At 40.4% G+C, this 9,982-nt stretch overlaps 1 protein-coding gene across 1 annotated transcript in view; it reads left to right on the top strand.

Annotated features, from left to right (window-relative positions):
* Nucleotides 1-1,259: 1,259 nt before the first annotated feature.
* PCDH15 (protocadherin related 15) overlaps nucleotides 1,260-9,982 on the top strand; it is a 518,357-nt gene continuing 509,634 nt past the window's right edge. Inside the window, exon 1 of the mRNA XM_031063502.1 lies at nucleotides 1,260-1,472. The gene's annotated coding sequence lies outside the window, so the exon portion shown is untranslated. The remainder of the gene's footprint in view (nucleotides 1,473-9,982) is intronic.

Genomic DNA, 9,982 nt, shown 5'->3' with positions numbered 1-9,982 from the left:
GCAGCCCCCCAGGCTGGTGCTGTGGCTCTGTGCAAATCATCATCTGCCCATTAACTGGATATTAAAAACTCATTTCACTGGGTTTCACTTAGTTTTTCCTAGAAAAAATATTACTGTCATGAAATGCAAGCTTTTCTGATGTTTTAAAGAAATTTTAGCTCACAATTTTTATATCCTAATGATCTTTTCATTTGAAAAATAAGCCTTGCACTTTATATTTTCCTTAGTATTTTGGAATCTCTTCACAAAATGGTCTTTATTTAAAGTGCCTCCTTGTTCTGATGAGAACAAACAAGAAATATTCCTGTTGTGTTTTCTGCATTCTGGTGAATGCCCCTGAACCTCTCTTTAAGATCACTTGGGTTTGCTGAAGGCACATAAGGTTTTAAGCTGTAGTTAATAAAGAGTAGTAAGAATTTAGGGGCTTTTTTTATTCCATCTGAGGAGCAGAGCAATGAGCAGGACTCTTTTTCTAGGAAATGTTGCTGGAGGGTTTGGAACAAGATGATCTTTAAGGTTCCTTCCAAGCTAACCCATTCTGGGGATGGTTTAGGGGATTGTTTTGAACCCAAACCATTCTGGGATTTTTGCAGCTGTTTATTGCCAGTCTAAAATACCTAGAAAGAGGCTGGGGGAGAAGAGGGGCCAAGTAATTTCGTTGGTTTTAAGAGCCACTGCTTGTTTGGAAGGCACTTCCCTTGGGATCGTTCTCTGCTGTTCTGTCCCCGCTGTGTCCCATTCCAGGTCTGGCTGTACAGTAGACAGACAGTAGCAGGGAATGATTGGCATCTGACTCCATGATTCAGAATGCTGAACAGTTGCTTTATTAAGACTGTGCTATATTATATTATTACTACATTATATTAAAGAGATACTATGCTACAAAGAATATTAAAGAATATTAAAGAATACTAAAGAAAAAGCTGTGGCTGTCTCAAGGCAGTCAGGATGCAGCTTTGATCCAATAGGCCAATTAATATAAACAACCATCACCAGAATCCAATGAAGAACTCCCTTCAAGTAAACAATCTTCCTAACACATTCCACATGTGCAAAAACAGCAGGAGCAGGGAATTGAGACAATAAGAATTGTTTTCTCTTTCTCTGAGGTTCCCAGGAAATATCCTTGGGAAGTTGTGCCTGCCTGCTCTCTATGAAGAGAGCTACGTGGCTGTGCCTTCTGAGCTTTCCTGGCTTTCCTCCTGATATCCTGGCTTTCTCTCCCACAGAGCATGGGCTTCTCCCTGCCTGCAGCACCAGGAGGAGCCTGCTGAGCCAGCACAGGGGGAGGACAAGGGAGCTGCTCTGGGATGATGCCCTGGGTGCTTCTGCACAGCCCTGGAATAAGGTGCAGCTGACAAGCAAGGCTGGGGGAGCTGTGTAAGAAGAAAAGAGCCCAGAGGAGAAGAAGGAATAGAGTGCAGTCAGCTGGAGCTTTCATTGGAAGCCACACACCAACCCAGGGGTGAAAGGTGAGGGGCTTTCTTTAATTTCATTTTTTGGAGTACCTGTTGGATGCAGGGAATACACTTTTAATAATAAATACCTTTTAAATAATAAAGTAGACAATCCCAGGGTCACTGAGGCTGGAAAATCCCTGCCAGCCCATGGAGTCCCTGCTGTGCCCAGTGCCCACCTTGTCCCCAGCCCAGAGCACTGAGTGCCACCTCCAGCCCTTCCTGGGACACCTCCAGGGATGGGGACTCCACCAATGTCCCTCTTCCAGTTCCTGAGTACTCTTTCCAGGGAAAAATTCCTCCTGATATCCAACCTTGTGAATTGCCTCTAATATATATCTTTATTAAAGTTAGCTGCGGAACCACGTGTGTTAATTTGCTTAAGTTTAGTAAATTTACCTAATGTGTAATTTTATGTTGGTTCTGGTGATCAAATATCATGGGAATAAAATTTTCTAAGGAGCTGAGTCTCACCTGACAGGTTAGAGGTGCAGAGATTGAATGAAATGCTTGAATACTGGAGGCAGATTGGAGTGACAGAGAGGAGCAGGTCAGGATCCTTGTAGGAGGCTGAAATCAGATAAATCCTGAATGGAAATGGAAAGAAAGTTTTCAAAAGTAGCTTGAAGATGAGATCAGCTATCACATTACTTAATGCTTTTAAATCACAATTCTGTAGAATTCAGGAAATGCCACCATGGAGCTGGATAAAACGTTCTTAACTAGGGTTTGCAGGGGATATCCAAACACATGAGAGTCATGTTCCCTTCCAGCCTTTTCTTCTCTGCTTGCAGCTGATGGAAAGCATCCTTTTCAGTGTTGAAATTGTGGGTAAAATTGTAGCTGGCAATTAGTGGCAATTAGAAAGTGTGAATTGTCTTCCAAGCATCAGAAACAGAGCTGCTCTCGTTGGGTTTTAAAAGGGAAACATCTGATGTGGGAGGCACAGGTTGGGTAATTTTCCAGGTGTGACATTTAAGTATTTGCTCATCACACAGCTGCCTGAAAGGGTTCCTGCCCTGTGGGGAATGGGGGGTTATTAAATGTTGCAATAGATTTGCAGTTTGTGTTCTTGATCATCTCAGCAGTACAACCTGACCTTTATTTGTGTCATCACCTAAAATTTGATGTAATTAATTCCAGTGCACAAGATTACTGTACTCACATCTGTTTCCTTTGTCAGCCAGCCCGGTTAATTAACATTTGTGCTGGTGATTCTCAGTGAGATCTCCAAATATATTCAAAAGGCAACATTGAAATGGTTGATTTCTGGGAGGTTTTTACTTTGTTTTCTTTGGTTATTTTTTGATATTATATGTTACATTTTAGCACGTTCTCTCCTAGCTGATAGTCCCTCTTTGTTGAGTTAACAGAGAATAAAATTGCTGTGAGGTTTTTAGGGTTGTACCTGTGCTTTCAGTTACAAGGGGTAGTCAGCAATAAACTCTCCTTTGTGTCAGGAATGGAGCAGCAAATCCTTCCCAGCATCATCAGCTAATGGAAACTTGCACACAGATTTCCACAGGTTGATCCTGTTGCTTGATAGGTTCCTGTGCTAGGTTAGGTGTTATCTAGGCACAAAATTCCTCTATTTTTGTGGAGACAACAGGTTTACAATCAACCTCGACAGGAAGTTTTTAAGCTACTTTTTATGGTGCTGTTTAAGAGCATGTCCCAGAAATCACCCTCATTTACAAAGTCAAATGATGGCACAGAAAAAACAGAGAATTCAAATGGAACAGGCTGATCTTTTTTTATAGTTTACACTTAATTTTGTAAGGCCCAACAAGGATTAAAATACATCCAGGTCATATTTGTGCAAAATGGCACACATCAGGGAATTCTGGCAAGTTATTGACATTTTTCTATTTAGCATTGCAGGTGTTGTTCTCTTATAAATTTAAATGGAAAGCAAAATGCTCAAAAATAGGAAGGTTTTTAAATATTTATTCTATTATAATATGAGTCAACCCAACCAGTTCAAGAAGTTATTAGCTCACAGGTGATCCAGAAAGGTCTTTCAGATGGGCTCTTATTTATTGTAACCACTACAAGTAAACACGATACCTCAGAAACTCAGAGCTGCAGGAAACTTTTAGAATAATTCTTTTCCCAAGTGTAGTGTTTTTGGTTTTGCTAATTTGAGATTTTGAGGTTGAGATGATACTGACTGTAATTGTCAGCTACACAGAAGTTTACTTTTGTAGATACCTCCCATACAAAACCACCACACTCACACACAAAAAAAAAAAAAAAAGAAAAGCAATTATGTTAAAATCAGTTTTCAGTCATGGAAATAGAATGTTTATCTCATGCTGTACTCAACCAAACTCTTTGAAATGCTGCCTGGATTGTGGTGTTTGCTCAGCAGTAGCGGTGGTTTGCACTCCAGTCCTAGGGGAGGATTGGGGTAGGAGCTGTAGATAAAACAAAAAACTTGTGTCATTGTTTTTCATCCCTTCCCAAGTGCTTTTTTTCTCTCAGGTTAACAGAGGCAATTGTGCTAAATTATTTCCAAAACTCACATTTGTTGTATTCTTCCATCTTCAAATGAAAAGCCTTCACTTGTTCTGGAGGGCAGATGTAGCAGCAAAGTTATTCTTTCTACTTAGTGTAGAATGACTGCATGGCTGCTCAGCTTCTACCTTCAACTAGATTTAGCTTCTAATTAAAAAAGAAGAGGGAAAAAAACCCCAACCTTTATGTGTGGAAGTGCCTTTTTGCTTTTCATCCCTAATTGACCTGACAGATTGTTGAAAGACAAAACACTGTTATGAATATTGGCCCTTTTGCAGGCTGGAGGGCTGAAGTCTCATCTTGAGACTTGAAGTCTCATCTGGTTCTAAAAGCAGTGTTGGAGAAAAGCTGCTCAAGTGGTGCCTGACAACCCACGAGCATTTACTGGCATGTCGATTACACAGCTCTTCCTCAGCTTTCCTCCCTTCCCCAAAGCTGGCAGTCACTTCAGATTTACGTGGAGATTTCCTGGAAACTTTTTATTTCTTAGCAGTGGCACCTATGCTGATGTCTGGAAGCTTGATTGGAATCAATAAATGTAATGAGCAGCAAGATTAATTCTCCCAGCACTCCAAAATCTTTTGGCAGTTGCATTAAACTTTCAAACCCGTATAAATTTCTCAAGCAAATTTATTTAGTGAGCTCCAGTTCTGGCTGTGTTGGACAATACATGAATGTAAGAAAAGTGTGGTTCAGGAAGGGGAAGGGGTGGGGAGGGAGCAGGTGCTCAGTGCCCGAAGTCAGGGGAGCAGCAGAGTGCTGGCACTAATTTATATTAGTTTTAATAGTAAGCTGATGATATGGGGATAAAAAGTAGAATGTACTAAGTTGACTATATAATGCTTTCATCCCCAGTTGTCTTATTCTGTTTTACACCTTAAAAACTTATTCCAAAAAGTAAAAGAAAAACAAAAAAAAAACCCCACACAGTTTATTTTCAAACACTACACTCGCTCCTCCACATTCCTCCTACTAAACTATATTATCTACAAATAAACAAACAACAAAACAAAACTCTCTTTTACTTTTAGTTAGTTTTAGCTAACTAAAACAAAAATTTCCCTGTATTTTTTTCCCTTTTCTTTAAAGCTGTTTAAAGCTACTCTAAACTAAACACCCAAAAAACCACCAACTCACACCTATAATGCCCCAAAGTGGGTCTGGGCTGCAGCATTTCCAACACAAAAAAAAACTAATAAAAAACTAAATAAGCCAAATTACAACCCAAAAAAAACTTTTCTAAATTTGTCATCTCTTTTAAGACAACAAAAAATTTTATAGTTTAATATTGTTTAAATTTTATTATTTTATTGTTTAATAAACAATTTTTTCCCCTTTTCTCTAAAAAAATGTTTTCTCCCAAACCAATTAAAAAAAAACAACAATCAAATCTGCTTTTCTAAAAAAAAAAAAACTTTAAAAATTCTCTCACAAATTTGCCCTAAACCAAAACAAATTCCTAGAAGGATTTCAATTGGAAGGGACCTTAAACATAATCTAGTCCCAGCCCCTAAATATAAAAGTATATATAAATCTATATATATAAATATATATATAAAAATATTTACATTCTTAAATATTTAAAATCAATGTATTTAATTTTTCTAAAGAAGACAGGGCTTTATTTGTGTACCTCAGACCTCTCTTGATGTATCAGATGGTTTAAATTCCAGCTTAAAGGAAGTCCCTTAAGTAGGAAGATTTTTTTTTTCTCTATTTCAATGCAAGCAGAATTTCAACAGAAGAAATAGCTTTTCTCACTCTGTGCAATGCTGGTGTAAATCCTGTCTGTCCATGGGGCTCTCTTGGCATCTTCCTGAGGAGAGAGGAGATGATTCCTGCAGGAGAAGACGTTAACAAGGAGTGTATGAAATGCTTCACATATGCATCAATTAAGGCTCTGAGTGTTCAGGTCAGCCAGAGTGAGGCTGGAATATGAAAAATGAGCTTTTACTAAGTTGTACTGGCAGACATTGTCTTACTGCTTTCCAGAGAACAATTATCTGTGAAACTAAATTTTGGATATAACACCCGTGTCCAGGGTTCTGTGTCAGTGCAGCAATAATCCCTTGGAAGTGGCTGTTGGCTTGAAAAACCTTTTGGGTTTTTCCAGGAGGCTGTGTCTGACTGGATGAGGATTGAACATCTAGTGGCCCTTCATTTATCTGTGCATAGTTTGTGTTCCCAGATCTCAGACAAACCCCTGGCTTTGACAGCATCAACCTGGATCTATTTGGCATTTCAGTCTGGGGAGAAAAGAAAGGGCAGAAGGACAGAGTGTGCATCACCTGGGCTTTGTTTGCTGCTGAGCCTGAGTCCCAGGCTCTGTGCCAGCCTGTTTGCCACCACCCCACCCCAAACCCAGCTCAGGGGGCACCTCCAGCGCTGCAGCCACTCATACCTCAGGAATCTTGAGTGATTTCTGGGGTTCTTGGAGTTCTGCCTGGAATTTCCTGTGGGTCAGAATCATAGAACCATTGAGGTTGGAAAAGACCTCCAATGTCACTGAGTCCAACCTGGGAGCCAGCGCCACTTTACTTGTAAAGGTTTAGGGCTTCACCAGGCCCAGAGCACAGAGTCCCTGATGGGATGAGAAATGTGCTGGATTCTCTGCAGGGTTTGAGGCAGCTCTGGCCTTCCTGAGGGCATTGAAGTCTGGGAGAAGTCCAGGAGTCTCAGAAATGTGCCTGCCCCTAGGATGGGATCTGGAATCCCACAATCCCAGGATGGTTTGGGTTGGAAGGGACCTTAAAGCCCATCCAGTGTCACCTCATCCCATGGGCAGGGACACCTTCCACCGTCCCAGGCTGCTCCAAATGTCCAGCCTGGCCTTGGGCACTGCCAGGGATCCAGGGGCAGCCCCAGCTGCTCTGGGCACCCTGTGCCAGGGCCTGCCCACCCTGCCAGGGAACAATTCCTCCCTAATACCCAATCTAAACCTTCTCTCTTTGGGTTTGAAGCCATTCCCTGTGTCCTGCCACTACAGAAAGCAGGCAGAAAAGCCCATGTGTTTTAAGTACCTGATAATGAAAGGATTGACTGCTTCCCTGCAATGTTATATCCACTGGCATCCATGGATAGCTTCTTCTCAAGTGCTGGAGACAAGAGATGAGGGTGTGGAAGTCTGATAAGTGGGCCTGAATTATCAACTCAACTTCTCAGCAGATGGACACAAAATGCTCTTATATTATATAAATTATATGGAGATAATTAGAGCTACAGTGTTGATGTTGCAATTTATCAGTCCATGTTTCCTAACCTTAGACTGTGCTAGAAATAAGATCAGACAAAATGTACTCTGTCCCCAGCCCAACCTCAAATTTAACAGCCAAAGTCCTGTTTTTCCAGGGCATACTGTATTTGTTGGCTTGAAATCCTTGGCTGTTTTACTGTCTTGACTGTAGTTTTTGGGTGGGTTTTGTTTGCTTTCTTTATTTGTTTATTATTTACTATTATTTACTATTATTTACTATCATTACTATTATTACTATTACTATTATTATTACCTAATTGGTTTCTTTAGAAAGTTTCAATGCAAAAGCGAACAAGGTGATTTTTTCCTTTGCATTTAGCAAATGTTACCTGCAAGGTTGCAGAGCTCTCCTGGCTGGGACAGCCTAAGTTTTCAAATTTGAAGTTTATATCCAAGCATTTCTGAGGAGGGATGCCTGGGTGTATGTGCTTAGATAATGATTTTACAGAAACAGGTAAAACAGCTCCTCTGAGCTGTTTTGGGGATTGCTGCTTTTATGTTTACACTGGAATTGTTGCTTCGCTGTGATATCCGTGTAGCTGTGTAGGGTTTAAATTGTAAAGGCAGAAAGATTCAGGCTAAGAAGGCACTTTGCTATGCAATGGTTGCATTATAGCTGAGAGCTCAAAGAGGTTTTGCAGTAATTTACTGCCCCTGTTTCCCTGTTTTTCCTTCTGTCTGGAACCTGTGGCCAAGGAGAGGTACAGGGACTGTCCCAAATGCCCAAAGCTTTGGGGACAGAGCTCCTGCCATGGGAATCTCCAGTGCTTTGCTCTCCCAGGCTCTGCTCCATGAGCAAACAAGCCCAGAGTTTGCATTTTACTGAAATAAGTGACCTTTTCTGTGTACAATCAATTTATCTTACACCCAGGAACTTGAAGGGTTACATTGATTTTTTTAGAGGAAGGTGTTGTAGTAAGAATAGGGAAAATAGGGGCAGGGAAAAAATATTGTAAAAATGCCACTTATTTTTGTTGTGGAGAGAGATCAGTCACTGCTGTGGATCCTGCATGTATTTAATGTGCTTTGTGACTTTAGAGGCAGAAATGTTGGATTTTCATTTTTACATGGGGACAAGAACGAAACCAAGATAATTTTCCATGGAAAAGAACGAAACCAAGATAATTTCCCATGGAAAAGAGCAAGAGCTGGGGTCAGAAAGGAGAGGAAGGTGCGCCCAGCCCCATGCCCTGTAGCACTGGGGCTTTGCAGCAGCCCTGAACATCCTCCCAAAGTAAATGTGTCACCAGCAGAACCCCAAATGTGAGCTGGGCCCTGAAAATGTCATTTAAATCTCATTCTTAGCAGGCCCAGGCCAAGTCAGGCTACTGCCATGGGGCTAATATGTGAGTGTAATCCAACCTCCTTGATGGATTCTTGTTGACTTGATGATTTCTTGTTGACTTTAGAGTTGATTTCCTTTTACCAGTGGCCCTGCTAATACTTCCCTCAAAGTGCTGATTGCCAAGGTCATGATTTTTATCAGGAGTCCAGCAGTAATGGGAATTTCATAGCAATTTTAATCACTTTTTTTTTTTTTTGCCATGGAATGATATTTTTTTCCCTTTGATTTCTTTATTGCTGTCATCAAGACAGGGTATATTCTGACATCCACTTTAGACCAAGTAAATGGCATCGTTATAATCATCAAAGGTAGTAATGGGCACATAAATTTTTCAGTGAGCAGGCAGTGGAGATGAAATGACATATCCTGCAACCGTGCCAGATTTCTCCTGGTATCCAAGGGTTTGGAATGGTTTTCACAATCCAAACTTGGGAGAGGTGGCATTCCCAAACATGCCTAAATAATGGAAATTATTGTGTTGCACAGAGAATAGGCTTTGCCCTTTCTCCCAGGAGAAACTTCCTGCCAAAACCCAATTTTTCTAGGGAATGCTGTGTTTGTGGCCTTCAAATCCTTGGCTGTTTTCATGTCTTGCCTTTAGATTTGGGAGCGAATTTTTGTTTTCTACTACTACAATTATTATTATTATTATTATTATTATTATTATTATTATTATTATTATTTACCTGATAAGATTCTTTAGAAAATTTCAATGCAAAAGCAAATGAGGCAATTTTTTCTTTCCATCTAACCAATATGACCTGCAGGAGCAAGGTTGGGATAGCCTATATTTTCAAATTTGAAATTTATTTCCAAGCATTTCTGAGGATGGATGCGCTTAGATAATTAGTTTTGGTTGAACCGAATTATAATTCATGTAAACAAAACCACAAACTTCACAGTCCAGCGAGAACATCACTTTTTTTAAACAAAAAAAGGAAAGTGTTTTGTATGGATGCGTTTGAGGTCCTTTAGTTGGGGGTGTTGTTCTGGAGACCAAACTGGCATAGCTAAGGAAAAATAAGGAGCAGAGGGATTTCCAAGGGGGGAAGGGAACCATGGATTCTTTAAACAACAAATGTAGGAGCATCAGGGCATTATAAGATACTGGAAATCTGCTGGGTTTTGTACTTAAGGTCTGTATTGCCTTGTAACGTGCATGGTTAACATCATACATGTGTTTTTCACAAAAAAAAACTCTTCAAAATACTCAGTTCCCTTCTTGACAGGCCATTTTTCAAGGGATTTGCCTGTTATTGTTTACTCCTAGCAGCTTGTCCATTGTGACACGATTATTATTTTAATGACAAGGCATTAACTGAGCAGCTCTCTAATAGCTGTGCCATGCTGGGTTTTTGCTTTCTCCAAACTGTGAGTTCCCCCAGAGCAGATGGACCTTTGTACCTGAGC

The sequence above is a fragment of the Geospiza fortis genome, unplaced genomic scaffold, assembly GCF_000277835.1.
Source record: "Geospiza fortis unplaced genomic scaffold, GeoFor_1.0 scaffold284, whole genome shotgun sequence".
Lineage (NCBI taxonomy): Eukaryota > Metazoa > Chordata > Aves > Passeriformes > Thraupidae > Geospiza > Geospiza fortis.
The sequence above is the reverse complement of the archived record's forward strand: the minus strand, read 5'-3'. Positions and strand labels throughout refer to the sequence as shown.